This window comes from Pongo abelii, chromosome 12, assembly GCF_028885655.2.
Source record: "Pongo abelii isolate AG06213 chromosome 12, NHGRI_mPonAbe1-v2.0_pri, whole genome shotgun sequence".
Lineage (NCBI taxonomy): Eukaryota > Metazoa > Chordata > Mammalia > Primates > Hominidae > Pongo > Pongo abelii.
The window spans coordinates 102384743-102400283 of record NC_071997.2 but is presented as its reverse complement, the minus strand read 5'-3'; the positions used below and the strand labels follow the sequence as shown (position 1 = coordinate 102400283).

Here is a 15541-nt window from a genome sequence, read left to right as displayed (position 1 = left end):
GTCAGGAGTTCAAGACCAATTTAAACATGGTGAAACCCTGTCTCTACTAAAAATACAAAAATTAGCCAAGTGTGGTGGTGCGTGCCTGTAATCCCAGCTACTGGGGAGGCTGAAGCAGGAGAATCACTTGAACCCAGGAGGTGGGGTTGCAGTGAGCTGAAGTCATGCATCACACTCCAGCCTGGGCAACAGAGCGAGACTCTTTCTCCAAAGTGAGAATAATAATAATATCGAGGAGCAGAAAAGCAGCTGCAGTGAGTGGGAAATAAGGCAGAGGTGATTAGCCAACACTTTATCTTTGTGCCTCTAATTGTCCTCTGGTCCTGAAAGAACCTGGTGACAGCTGGCTAAGCTAATGTGGAAGGAGGCGGTAAAGAGTCAAGCCACAAGTGCAAAGATCAAACCTTTTGTCAGAGGTAAGTGGAAAAGGGAACAAAAGATTACAATCCTGGAGATGTAGACAGGAAAGTGAAATTGCAAAAACCTGCAATTACAGTGTCACGAGAACTGGCCAGAGGAGGAAAGCCTGCTTTAGAAAAGACAGGGAAAAAAGGTGAAAAGATTTTTTGTTGTTGTTACATGTGTTGCAGGTATAGGGAAGTGATAGACAAGTAATGTTTGTGGAAAATATGTGGGTTGAGTGAGGAAAATTATAAAAACATTGAACACTTAGCTAATTTTTAAACAATTTTAAATGCAAAGGGATCAAACGAGAGAATGCACAGGAAATGCTTAAATTATAAAGTGTTATAAAAAGTGGAGTGGTACTTATTTTTATATGAGTATATTTATAATAAAACCAGAAAGACAAAGGAAAGCCAGCGCAAGAGCCTGGACTGAAGCTGTGCTGGGTTTGCTGCCGCTCTCATTGCCTGGGAGGCTCCTCCTTATCTTGAATCGCAGCTCCACTCCACCTCTGGCACTGAGTGCTTGGGCACAGCCGTTCAGCAGCTGGCCTGTGATTACCCCAGGTGGTGCTATGTCAGGAGTCACTTGAGCAATTGTCCCACTATGTGTTGTTTTGGGTTTGCAAGATCCCATCACGATCCTGAAAGACCCATTACCTCATAGGACTCCCTAGATTAGGTGGCAGAAACTAACAGCATACGTTGGTGAAGTGGGTTCTGGGAAGGAAGGGATGCTGCACTGGGGCTTGGGGAGGAGCTTGAGACACCCGGGCTAAGGAGGAGTCTTCATTACATTTGTGGGAAAAGTACCTGTTTTTCTTTCCTGAAGGTTTCTAAAATACATCATTCGTACTGTGGCCATATCTCATCATAGACTGTTGTTTTTCAGGGTCGCTACTCACACTCTCTCCCTTTTGCCATCCAACTCGCTCTTCTTCTATCTTTCTCTTTCCTCCCTTCACTCTTCTTACTTGCTTTTCATTGTCACTCTTTCCTTTCTCCTCTTTTACTCTTTGCCTCCCTCCTTTTCTTCTCTTGCTCTTTCCTTCTGGGCAGTTAGCATTTTCTGAGAATAGATCATGTGGAGCTGACAGATTGGCTAAAATGTGGTATTTTTCAGAAAGATCAACTACTCTCAAAGCATACGCCACATGCCAGCTTCTTCTCCCACCTCGTGGGGCAGGCTGTGTAATCAGAGTCCAGGGGCTGCAGAAAGAGGTTGTGCAGGAGTCACTAAATAATCACTTCTTTTTTGTTTTGTTTTGTTTTTTGAGATGGAGTTTTGCTCTTGTTGCCCAGGCTGGAGTGCAATAGCACAATCTTGGCTGACTGCAACCTCCACCTCACAGGTTCAAGCGATTCTCCTGCTTCAGCCTCCCGAGTAGCTGGGATTACAGGCACCTGCCTCTACGCCTGGCTAATTTTGTATTTTTAGTAGAGATGGGGTTTCGCCATGTTGGTCAGCCTGGTCTTGAACTCCTGAACTCAGGTGATCCACCCACCTCGGCCTCCCAAAGTGCTGGGATTACAGGTGTGAGCCACCACGCCCAGCCAATGATCACTTCTTAAATGAAAAACATTTGTGTCCCTCCAAGAGAGGCTTCCAGGAGCCCTGAACCCGGAGGGACAGAGCTGCTGTGAGTGGATGTGTTTTCTACTGAATCTCACCTCATGTGCTCAGAGCTGCTCCCTTGTGGCCTTAGGATCCGCTCTGCTTTTGGAGAGGCTAATCAATCTACGGAGCAAAGGTTTATAGGAGGAATTCCCAACATTTTTATTTCCAAGGGCCCCTACATTTGCTTTTGAAAGATTTGGTGTCCAAGCAATTAAATGACTTATTTTTAATGACCCTATTAAGATGGCGTTGTTTCTCCATGTTCTAATTAATCACAGATGAATGCATTTGCCAATCAGGCTTCTGATAAGCTCGAAGCGCCTAGTGTTCCCACATGAGAAGGTTCAATTGCAGCCTGGTGCAACACCAGTTGACATTTCAGTTGACCCTTGAGGTCTGATAACAGATAAATATGCTGCTTCTCCTGGGCTTCCCAAAATATTTCAACAACCTAGAGGCCCAAGACACCCAAGCTACCTTCCTGGGGAACATTGATTTGCAATGTTCAATGCAATTGATTTGCATTTGATTTGCACTGAAGTGCAAGTGATGACAATTAAGGTGATTGATGACAGGGATGCTCAGAACGCTGACACGTGACATTTAAGGGGACTTTTAAGAAAAGATCACCTTAGGAAACAAGGAGGGAGAAGTTGTGACTGGGATAGAGAAGTTCTGGATGGAGCAGTGACACACGTTTTGTGGAGTTTGAACCTTATACCTCCTATGGGAGAGCCCTCTCTTTTTTTTATTTTTTTATTTTTTGAGATAGGGTCTCACTCTGTCACCCAGGCTGGAGTACAGTGGTGCGATCACAGCTCACTGGAGCCTTGAACTCCCAGACTTAGGTGATCAGCTTCCCAGGTAGTTGGGACTACAGGTGCACAGAACCACACCGGCTATTTTTGAATGTTTTGTAGAAACAGAGTTTTGCCATGTTGCCCCGTCCAGTCTCAAACTCCTGGGCTCAAGTGGTCCGCCTGCCTTGGCCTCCCAAAGTGCTGAGATTACAGGAATAAGCCACCATATCAGGCCTGGGGGAGCCCTCTCTCACATAAAATTTGCAAAATTACAAATGCAAAATTAATACAGGACCTTCATGGGTCCTAAAGCTTTAGGTTCACTAGCTTCCCAGTCTATCTGCTCTGGCCCTGTAGAAGGCTTCTTTTGGGGCTCAGAACTCTGCTCCAGTGATGCTAAAAGCAACTGAGATTAGCTCCCTGGTCTGCCCAGCAGGTCCTTTCCCCAGAATAGCGGCAGTGGCCATCGGCCCTGATATGTTGACCTTGAATCTGACCCCCTGACCCTTGGCTCAATGAGTATTAAACTCCTTTAAGGATTTCAGTGAGTGTTCTGAGGCCATCTATTTTGTGCCAGGCACTGGGGTTATAAAACCAAATAAGCCAGACCTAGCTGGTAAGGACAGAGCATAATAATAGTGGTGACAAACACGTAAGCTAATGTTTAAGATGGAGGTTGGTGAGGGGTATTTGGGATATTCACAAGTGGCTCTGGAAGAACCTCAGAGGGGGTGACTGACTCTGCCTGAAATGGAAAGAGAGAAAGTAAACATCCAAGGAATCTAGGAGGATAAACGGCAGTTCGCCAAGGAAATTTTTGTTCACTTGTGCTAACATCCATGCATATTATCATCATATTGTCTACAAAAATGTGATTACACTGGAAAGCTTAGAAGTGAGACAGATCCATGTTCTCATATTGGCTTGGCTACTAATTAACTGTGCAGCATTGGGACAAGATCTGTAAATTTTTTGTAAAGACTTGTCTGAAAATGGGAACAATAATAATATTCATGTGGTTGCTTTGATAATTAAATAAGACAACAAATGAAAGCACAAATGCCTGATGCATAGTAAGTTGCTAATAAATATCAACTATTATAATGTGCATACTGTTCTCAACCGCTTATGTATAAATAACTTTGGCTGTCTCTATGAAAATATACAGAGCACTACCATTTTAATGGCTGCAAAGTATCTTTATATCAATGTACCAGTTTACATAACTAGTTCCTTACTGTGGATGTTTAGATGGTTTCCGATTTACAAAGAAAGCTCTAAGAGGCTGGGTGCGACGGCTCCTGCCTGTAATCTCAGCACTCTGGGAGGCAGAGGTGGGAGGATTGCTTGAGGCTGAGGCAGTAGAATCACTTGAGGACAGGACTGTTTGAGACCAGTCTGGGCAATATAGTGAGACCTCATCTCTACAAAAAATAAAAAATTAGCCAGGAATGATGGCACACACCTTTATTCTCAGCCTCTCGGGCGGCTGACGTGGGAGGATTGCTTGAGCCCGGGAGGTTGAGGCTGCACTGAGTCGTGGTTGCACCACTGAGCTCCAGCCTGAGCAACAACGAGACCCTGTCTCAAAAAAAGCTCTTTGTACATATATCTTTGTGCAAGTATTTCCATAGTATTAATTTCATGAACTGAAACGTCTGAGTCCAAAAGCTTTTCACAGATATTACTAATTGCCTTCCAAGTAGAGTGCACCATTTTAAATTCCCACCAATGGTAAATGAGATTTTCCCATCCACTTACCAACACTAGGTATTGTCAGTCACTTAAATCTTTGCCGTGAGGGTTTTATTGGAACAGAAAAAAAAAAAACAAGAGCAAGTCCAAAGAAGGAGGTAGGAAGACATAAGAAAATACATAAAAGGGTTCAAGAAGTCAAAAGAAGAAGAGAGGTCAAGGGCAGAGGGCTAACTAGGGGGAAGGCCTGTCTCCACCTGGCTCTGCTCCATGCAGGATGAGGATGTCCCAGGGTCAAATCCTGGGAGACTGCCCCTCTGCTCAGGTTACTGGGTCACCAGGACTGAGGCAGTACCAGGATGATGCCAGAGGAATTCATTCTCCAGAGTCTCATGATCTGGGCTCAAGACACTAGGCCATGTCATCTGCTCCTTTTGGAGGAGGCCCATGACGAAAGCCTTCTCCATATCTCTGGAGTCTCAACCGATGGCCATCTCAGACAAACCATTCATTTCAAACAACATTTTGAAAACACCCAGCTGGCATAGATTTCCACTGTGGGGCTCTCAGAATAGTAGAGAAGTTCAAGCCCGTGAAAGCAGAGAAACTTTTCTAAAACACTCCCATGCTATCTTTTGTCCTCAGAGGCAGTCTAAGGCAGGAGAAAGAGCTTTGGATGGAATGGCCTCAGATTCACACAGACTTGCATTAAAATCTCCAACTCTGCCACCTACTAGCTGGGTGACTTTGAATCACCCCAGTTACCTCATCTGAAAAATGAGGATCATATTCTCCCCTGTAGGGTGAATCATCTTAGAAAGATTACATAATGCAATCTATGTCAAGGGCTGGGCTCATTGATGAACGGAAGCTCCCTCTTCCCTAAGCAAGGTGGAGAGGTGGTGCTGGTGTCCTGGAAACACCCTGGTACTTCCATTTTCCATTTTACACTGGGCAGTTTAGCATGTGTGAATTGGACTTTTTGTAGAATTCAAAACAAAAACAAAAACAAAATCCATCACCATTGCTCCAGTGTCTACTCTCCAAAAGAACCACTTGTATGGACAGATTGTGGCAATTCTGTGAAGAGGATAAAAACCACTGTTTCATACACTTTAAACAAGTGAATTGAGTGGTATATAAAAAATATCTCAATCACATTATTATATAATATATAATATAATATATAAATTATATATTATAATACACTATATTATTTATATATAATATACATTTATATATAATATAACACATAAATTATATATAATAAATATTATAAATAATATAATATGTATAAAAGTATATATAAAAAAGAAAGATTATTTGTAGATATCAGTTTTCTGCTCCCAAATTATTTGGCCACACAAAGAACCAATGAGAATGAAATATAATCACATATTGAGATATCAATGTTTGTGCTTTTCTTTTTTACAGTTCCTCAGTCTTAATTATTGCCTTCAAAACATCTGTGTCATTTGGGGAATTAAATTGTTCAAACAATAGACATTGGACACTCAGAAGGGTGGAAGGCTGAGAGCGGGGTGAGGGATGAGAAATTACTTACAGGTAATTTGAGTGATGGCTATCCTAAAAGCTGAGGCTTCATCACTACACAACATCTCCATGTCTCAAAACCGCACTGTACCCCCACAAGTTATTTTACTTATACAAAATTTAAAAATTGTTCAAAGGGTACTTCAAAGAGAAAAGAGTCAATTTTTTTTGTTCATTTCCAAATTCCAAATTCAAAAATTTTGAAGACCAGTTTTTTTAAAAATTTATGCAAGGTGCGTTTTGCTGAAAGAAGAAAAGGCTCTTGACAATCCAAAGGAGCTGCCCTGAAGAAAACAAGACAGAGAGTTTATGCTCAAGATTGACTGGGAGGAGCGTGGGGAAGACCAGGCCACCCGACTTTAGCACCCACCCCCAGAGAAACCAGATAATGGTCCTCCAGATTTAAAACTGGGTGGGAGTGGAATAAGGCAGGATCCTGGAGAAGATCAGTGGACTGAAGGGGTGTTAGGTGGGGGGTAGCGGGGCAAGGCCTGGAGGATTCATGAAGAAAAATGGAGTCAACAGTGACCCAGTGAGCCTTCTCCATTGACAGGAGGCTGCCTGCTCCCGAAGGCATACCTGTAGGCTGCCATCATCACCCTGCACACACAGCCAGCAGAAGATGCTGAAGAACAGCATGGTACAAGTCACTGTTCTATGGGTGCCTTTTCCCCATGGCTGCCTGCTTGTCACCTGTGGATGTGATAAGTGACATTTGTTCATCCTCCCAAGATTTTGCTGAGCCTGTCCTAACTTCCCCAATTGCCCAACCTCATTACTCCTTTTCAATGGCCCTGGACAGCAATAGGTCCTAGGAACAGAGAGGGAATCCTGCAAGTATCAAATGAGCACGTGCTGTGGGCAGAGTCCGGCTCTACCTGGCCTCCAGCAGCAGCCAAAGATCTACAGCCATGCATGGGTCCCCACTGAGTGCTTTTTGTAAATACTTTTCGTAGGAGTCCTTAGCTATGGCCGATTTCTTATCTTTTTTTTTTTTTTTTTTAAGCTCAACTCCTGCTGTGTTCAATTCTTGCATCAGCCACTGTTCTGCTCCCTGGCACCAAATGTGAAGAATGAAGAACCCATTCAGCTCATTCTGAATCATTTGATGGTTTCCAGACTCCTTAGCCTAGGAGTAGCCAAGAGGAGGAGACCTAGGAATGTGACCCAAATACGATTTGTCACCTCCATCTTTACTTTGTCAGGAAAGTTTCCAGCTCAAAGAATGGAAGGGTTGAAAGGGAGGACAGTGAAGGACAGATTCTTCTTGTCTAAACAGAAGAAACAAGAACGCCCCAGGAAAAAATGGAGTCACTCCAGCTTTCCAAGAAGCGCCTACTCAGAGAAGTGCCCCTCTCCCACAAAGCCTTCACAAGAGAGTGCTGAGATTAAGATGAGGGGAAGAACAACTCAGTGGGAATCCACAGCTGAGCTGAGTTTGGGGATGACACTTGTGGCCGAGTCAAACCCAGGCTTACCAAGCTGAGCCAAACCTTGAATTTTAGAATTATGATGAGGCTTTGTTATGATTACTTCCAGAGAAAGATCAAGAAGAGGAGAAGCAAGACTGCTTTAAATGTTCTTTTTTCACCCTGCAAAATGTACCTGATATTGAAAAGGGACAGAGCTAAAGCAAGTTCCTGAGTGTAGCACACCCCCAGGAGGAGCATTGAGAATGCAGAGGGACATCTACAATCCATGCTTGGGCTTTCCTTAAAGCCCAGGGCCTGCAATGTGGAGATGAGGTCCCTTTGTGCCCCTTGCTGCTTGGACCATGTCTGAAGTGCTAAGCTAAATGTTGACCAAAAAAGAGGCCTTCCAGCTGGCAGACACTCTCAGCTCATTGCAACTGCCAGCTCTTTTCACTGCCCCAGCCTGAAGCCAAGTACCCCAGCTCCAGAGCTAATCTGGACTGAGGTATCGCGTAGACATCTATCATCTGTGCTTCACCAGGATCCAGCCCCATTTCCCTCGGGGAAATTGCTTCTCCATCATTCTCTGCATTACAAGGTTAGACCTCCACCTCCAAGCTCCAGAAATGTGCACAAGATCCAATTCCAATTCTGGGACTTTATTTTAGAATTTGTAGGAAACAGAGGCTCATTTTCAGTTGAGTTCGAAGCTGAGAAGAAGCTAACACAAGCTGCAGAATCTACCACTTGGAAACACCTGCCTGAAAGGAACATCAACTTGGAGCTGACAGATAGAGAATCACCTGAGTCCAACAGTTCCTGAAGCAGGACCTACCCTCAGTACCAGTACCTTGGAGTTGTATGAACAAATAGATTTTCTTTGTGCATAAGACAGTATGAGTTGGATGTCTGCACTTTCATGCAAAGGAATCCTGATAATACAGACAAGGAGTAGGCCAGCAGCTTTGGCTTCACCTTCTGTTAAACCTTAGGGTTAAACAACAATTCTTCACCTAGACTGCTCCTCCAGCTTCCTCCCAGAGCCTCTCACGTGTCATTCAGACCCAGGACTCTGTATTCTCTAGGCGCGAGGCTTAGGCACTTGGGTTACATATAGTTGCAGGTGACTTTCTTCTCTTTCTACATTATCCCAGCTTGTATCTCTGTACTTTTCCTTTATTCTGACTCCGCAGCCTACACCCCTAAATTGCTGTGGATTCTCTGATCAAGGCACTCTATCTGCCTGTTTGGACTTCCTAGAGCTGTTCTTTAATTGACCAGGGTCTGAACTTGTTGTGAACTTTGGGCACTTGCTGACATCCTCTGAAGTGCTCTGCACAGCCAGGTTCATTCTTTATCCTGGGAACAAGGATCTTCAGCCAGGCACACTGAGATCCATCCCTACAGATTCTTCTTGACTCCAGTGTGATTCAGACACATGCTCTAATGGGAACCCCAGAGGGTACCAACCAGGACAGGAAGCAGTCTGGAAACCAGGGCCTTAAAGCAGATTCAATGGAGTGGTGGTATTAATATTTGGCCCGGAAAAGAGAAGGTTAAAGGAGAAACATGATGCCTTTCTGCAAATATCTGTAGGATCGTCATATAGGACTAGGGCCAGTGAGCAAATGTCCCTGGGAGATGAGTTTGGAGTCAATAGAAGAAATTACTTTGAATTGTTTTTATACGCTTGAGAATTTCCCTTGGCTATGGCAGGAACATCTTTAACATCCTTGTAATGTCTCAGATACCTCTGACTGTGGAGGTCAACAAATATTCATGGATGGATTCCTGGGAATGGCATCTGGGAGGAGTCTGGGAGGCTAGAGTGAGTTGGAGTGACTTTTATGGACCATATCAATTGCCCAGAGCTGGAGCAAACTCCTGAACCTCAGGAGCCTGGGAATAAGAATCATTACCCACTGGCTGAGCTTATTTCCAGGGAACTGAAATATTTCCTCACGGGAGGACAGAGAGGATTGCCCACTACGCTAAGTGAGGAGGCAGCCATCTTCATAAGGCTGGTGGGAAGTAGGAGTCCAGGTTTAATAATGGTAAATCTATCAAAACCAAACGGACATAGCTCACATCCTGTGGGCAATAAATATACACAGGTGAAATTTTATGAGGTTTTAAAGGGAACTTTATGAGCTTTGAGGGAGCCGTAGTATAAACTGAAACCAGCCATGGAAAAACAATATAATGTGAACTATGGAAAGCAATCTCTGAAAATTCTTGTCACCATTACCAAACCAAAGAAATTGTTCTGGGGGAGAAGAAAGATATGCTAGACTTTCTGCCTCTCTCTCATGATTTCTGGTGAGGTGGACTGTCTCGCCGGCAACATTTTCAGCTCCGTGAGAGTAAAGGCTGTTAAAGCCTGCCTGTTTCCCACACAGCTCCTAGTACAATGCAGGTGCACACGTGTACACACACAAACACACAAAATTTCTAAGAGATGGGGAATAACAGTTGTGAGTACTTCCACAGGAAGGCCTCACTGTTCTGGAGACTTTTGTATCACAGGTAGGAAACTTGAACTCAGAGTGTTAAGAAATGTTCCCAAGGCAGATAATTAATTGACTGACTCTAGTTCTAAACCCATCTCTCTCTATCCCTAGAGCCTAGGTCCTTTCAACCACATCTGTAGTTGCCAGACTTGGATTTCATCAATCAATACAGTTTCAAAAACACTCAAGAGAGTTGCCAACATTTTATTCAGAGGATACTGTTAAAAATTGAGAAAGTTGTATTAATAACAGCCCAAAAAGATAGAAAATGATTTAGGAATGAAGAAAAGGAATTCAGCTTTATGAAATACTTCATTCCTTGACACACGTGTATGTGTGTGTGTGTGTGTGTGTGTGCCTCTAAAAATATTGCCACTGACAGGCACCAGACTGGCTCTGGGAACAGTACTCTCTGCCCACACTTTGTCCTCTATCCCCAATAGCAACTAGCACAATAGTACAATATCTTACCCTAAGTAGGTGCTTAAGTCTTGCTATTGAATGGCTACTATTATTTGCTCTTTTCTGTTTGGTCCTCCAAAAAGATTCCAATGACACAAGTTTACCTGTGTTACAGATCCAGGCAACTTACTTCATGTTGTTTAACTTTGTATTTATGGCTTCGTAAAAGCTGGACTTTGCCACCACCTCCTCCTCCTCATTTTCCCTCTAAAACAGCAAGATTTCTCCTCCTGGCAGACTCGGGAGACTCGGGACCCTCCGACAATACAGCTTTGTTTCTTTTCCCTAAAGCGATTCCATCACTTTTCCTCTGGCCAAGAACCTCACTCCCCGGGCTTCTCTGAAAATAGGGTCAGGGAGGGCTGTGCAACCCCAAGAGGCGAGTGGGCACCTTGGCCTGGGGTCCTGTGGTTCAAGAGTCCCACCCTCTTGACCCAGCTCTTCCACTGGGTTACCTTGGAAAATTCTCTCCCCTTTTCTTTGGATCTCAGTTTTTTCACATACAAAATGAGAGGGATTGGACCAAAACATTCAAAGGGTGCTCCCAGCCTTGGCAATCTGCACTTCTCTTCCATCTGGCTGACTCCAGCTCCTCCCACATCAGGGCTCCTTTTGTTTGAGAAAAGCTGGAATTTGGGAATGAATTCAATGACAAGCTGGCTGTTGAGGAAGATTCTGTAATATGATCGTGCAGCTGTTCGGTGATTCTACATGAGTGTAGGATCGCTTCAGGGTGGAATGTCAAGGCTTACCAGACATTATCTTGGACCAATTCTCCTTTTTCCATGAGACCAAGTCGTTATCCTCAAAAGTATTACAAATTGTGCACATCCACCAGATGCTGGGAGGTGCTGGCTGGGAAGCAGAGGACCCACGCTGGGGGTCGTCCACTTCAGGTTTCTCTTTGGCTGAGATTACACTGGAGGCTGGCGAGAAGTCAGGCTATGCCCTGGAATAAATGACTTGTCAAGTCCCCAGCCATGGCCCTAGGAGGTGCGCGCACCCCCACTTAGCCTCCCATTTATCTTTACAGCAGTGAAACCAGCCACCCTGGAAGCCTACCTCACTGAGGGAAAGGCTAAATTGCAGAGCCCAAGTTTTTTTAAAAAATGTTTTTTTGAAAAGACATCCTTGCCCTTTAATTTTAGAATAGTTACTCTCTGGCACTCATCAGAACAGGGCTATTTGGATGTCATCTAGAGACAGAGAAGAAAAGGAGAGAGCTAGCAAAGAGAAGAAAAGGAGAGAGCTAGCAAACTGGCTGCCTGCTGGATCGACTTTGGTTGCTTTTTCACATGCAGATTAAAAGCTTCCTGAGCAGTTAACCCTCAGCAAGGGAGTGACATCCTCTGCAAGGAGGAGGCTCCTACAAACAGAATTTAGCAGAAGTAAGCACTTCATGCAAAAGCCCGGCATCAGCCAGCACTGGAGATGTCTGGTCGCCATATAAATATCCTGAAGGTGAGCTTTGGCTCCACTCTGGAAACATCCAGAATAGTCCCCTGAAATCTACCAGCCTTAAAGTTCCCCAGACTCTTGGAGATTGCCTGGTAGCCATTTCTTAATAGAGATAACTGGGGGTGGAAGTAGAGGTAGGGAAGTTCCAGTCTGCAAGATCTCTTTCTCTTCAGTGGCATCTTTCTAGGCTTAGCCCTGGCGATCACTCTGAGAGCTAGAGTGAAAACAGAAAATGAAAGTCTTGGAGAAGGGGCAAGACCAAGAAAGCAGAGATGCAGAGTTGTGTGTCCAAACAACAAATATTGGGAAGGACAAAATGAGTATGAGTTGATTCAGGACAGGCCTTCAGAGAGTGGCCACAAAAGAAATTTGGGGAGCAGGCAAGAACACAGAGATCTTCAGGGGAGTTGCCTTGGGAGAAGGGATACCCAAAACTAGGGACACACCTCTGAAGAAATGTCTGTGAGGGGAGAATGGGAAAGGACACTGCCCAGGTGGTCAAAGGACCTGCTGAAGTCAAGTCCAATCTAACCTCTGTTGAAGCCTGGGGAACCCAGAGAGAAGGGTCCCACTTGCTCAGCAGTCAGAGATGCCGGGAGGGAAAAAGCCACACTGAAGGGCAACTAGGAGGGATGAGAGGGAAGGAGGGAGAGCTGACAAGGTGTGCAGCAGAAATTAAAGGAGGAGCTAACCACCAAGATGAGTCCAGGCCTTCTAAGAAAGAGCATTTTGATTTGTTACAAGGGATTATGGAGAAAGATTCAATAAATCGAAAGGGCAGAAGGAAACCTTCTCTTTAGGAACCATTTGGCCATCTCACCGCAGAGGCTGTTCTCTTCCTCCTATTGCTTGATTCCTCCAATTTAAGTACAAAAGTATGCCAGCATCACAGATTCAGAGATCAACCCTGCCTCCTCATTTTACCAATGAAGATACCTAAGGTCATAACAAGATCTGGCAGAGCCAGTGCCTCCTTCCCAAATTCCTTCCACTTCTTCATCAATGACCGGCACCTACAGGGTGTGAGTCACTGGGCTGATGCATCTCTGTGCCCCCATTTTTGGAATCTGAGTCTCCTGTGGTATCTGCCTGAGTTTGCGCCCTTAGAGATTCCCCAATCTCAGCCTCTTACTTACATGAACTTGTGTCTTCTCCAGTTGTAGCATATCTGTGTCCTCTAAGTTCATGAGTATGCATTGGCCTTTGCCAGCTATAGTGGGCCTGTCTGCTGCCATCACTCACTGACAGCTGAGAAGCCTGTCCTGGCCACCTTGAGAGGGTAGACTTTTGTTCTCTGGCCCACATGCTCCCCATCTCCTCTCAGGGTAGGCATGTGTGTGATTAGGTGCCAAAGGTGTGGGGAGACATGTTGGAGAGCTGGATAATATAGCATGCAAGCAGCCACTAAGACCTGGCCCGGGGTCCCTACACATTGAAGACACACAGATGGGAGTGATGATCATGCATGGGTGCTGGTTATATTCTGCCCCAGTCCAACAATGAAACTCCCTTGAAACTGTGAAACATGGATTCCCTAGAGTTCTGATTTATTATGGGTTTACTACTTAAGCCAAAAGTTTCTGTCACTTTGAGAATAGGTTAAAGGTTAAGAGGATCAATAGGGGGCCCAAAAGGATGTTTAAAACAGGTTCCATTAAACCAAGATCCCATACAAATCCAAGACCAAAACCAGAAATGAGTCTTAGGGACAAGAAGCAAGGCTTCACAGGAGGAGCTGGTTTCTGTCTGAGGGTGATAAGCTGCCAAATCCTTGCTCCAGAGAAGAGAGTCTTGGGTTCCCAAGTGGCCTGTGAGTTGGGATAGAGTCAAGGCCGGAGGAAGGGCTTTAAGAAGCCGTATGTGGTGGTTCACACCTGTAATTCCAGCACTTTGAGAGTCTGTGGCAGGAGGATCGCTTGAGCCCAGGAGCTTGAAACTAGCCTGGGCAACATGGTGAGACCCTGTCTCTAAAAAAAAAAAAAAAAAATTAAAAAAAAAAAAAATGATCTTTCTCCAGGCCCAGCATGAGGGCCTTGCCTAAATCTCTAGATTCCAGAGACTCCATCCTTTGTTCTTTAAAAAGCTGAGTGACTCTAGTTCTCCCTCCAAGACTCTCTAGATGCTACTTATTTCTGTTCAAACCAAAAAGCACCTATTAAGGTCTTCTTCCGAGCCAGGGCACGATGACTGAGACCTAGGGGTATGGGAAGGTAAGTTGGTTTGATGCTTGGCTTCACAGAACCTAGAACAAAGTCAAGAGAAGCCCAGCTGCTTCTCTGGAAAGAGAAGCCTCAAAATATGTTGCCCAAAATGCTGAGGCCCACTCCCCCACAAGTCTGATTCCAGATGGTATCAGAGCCGCTCTCAGATGGAAGCAGAGAGTCGTTATCTGGCTGGGTCCCTCCCATTTCCCACTCTGCAGTCATTCATCCGGTGGCTGCCCAGAGCCTAGTGCCGAGCTGAGGCTGGTTCCTGGCCTCGAGAGACATTCCTAGTCTGGATGTCCAGTCAGCTCAGCTTTTCCTAGTGAAGTATGGGTGGTGTCGTATCTGTGCCACCTGTGCCTCCTCACGTCCTTAGCATGCCCCCAGGGAAGCACAGAATGCTTCTCTCCATTTCTGTTTGTCTAAAACTGTCCTTAATGTCAGGGGATGGGGGTACTGGATGGACCCCCAGGGAGGCTTTAAAAATTGAAAGCCAGTCCGGGCCAGGGCCCCCACCGGATGGCGAGAGAGCACAGGAGGAAGCAAAAGTGCTTGTATTAACAGAATGTCATTTCCCAACATGATTCAGGCCCCGACGCAGAGGCAGGAAAAGGAGAGCAAATGCCTTCCCATTCATCTCATCGGACACAGTTATTTTTAGAGCAGCACCAGCTCAGCGCTGGACTCCGAGGGCCCTGCCGTGGAAGGAAATGAGGCTGGGCTGATAGAGTCAGTGAAGAGTAGAAATCTTGCAGGCGTGTGTGTGTGTGTGTGTGTGTGTGTGTGTGTGTGTGTGTGTGTATAGGATAAACAGGAGGGGTGAGCAGGCAGGTTTCCTCCCAAACTGCAGACCCTGAGCCTGGCTCCTTATGTGAGCATGAAGGAAATTGTGTGTGGAAGTAATCATCTGAGGAATTGTTGGGGGAGAAGAAAGGGAGACCCTCTTTGCCTGGAACTGAAGTGGGCCTCTGGCTTAGAAAGGGTCCCCTCGCATCTCCACTCTGATCTGACCTGCCTTTTCCCAGGCACTCCCCAGGCTGAGGGCAAAGCAGCCTCGTCCTAGACTGGGTAGGACATTGGCTGACTGCAGGGGTTCTTGGCTTCACTATCACAGCCTTGCAAACATCTGGCCAGCATGAACGCCTCCCTCCACCCAGATGCTGATGGTGAGCTGGCATCTAAGAAATGGATTCTGCTCCAATCAGCACCTCCATGCCCATTTTCTAGAAGGAGAGTCTTAACTGGACATGGTAAGAGAGTCCCTTTTTGCAAGGGACAGATGAAAGGCTTCCCTTCTTTTTCACCCATTTCTGGTCTTCTCTCCTCTCTCAACCAACTAAAGGAAAAGGAAGACCTGAGGTTGAACCCAGCCCTGAGACAAGATTGGGGTCAAGATGTGGTCCCAGGCTGCCTTTCTTCCTAGG

General features: G+C 45.3%; 1 long non-coding RNA gene across 1 annotated transcript in view; it reads right to left on the bottom strand.

Moving 5' to 3' along the window:
• LOC129057559 (uncharacterized) overlaps positions 1-15541 on the bottom strand; it is a 56078-nt gene that overhangs the window by 15270 nt on the left and 25267 nt on the right. Inside the window, exons 2-3 of the long non-coding RNA XR_008522185.1 lie at positions 6651-6764; positions 6082-6355 (exon numbers count right to left, since the gene is read on the bottom strand). This is a non-coding gene — a long non-coding RNA (uncharacterized LOC129057559). The remainder of the gene's footprint in view (positions 1-6081; positions 6356-6650; positions 6765-15541) is intronic.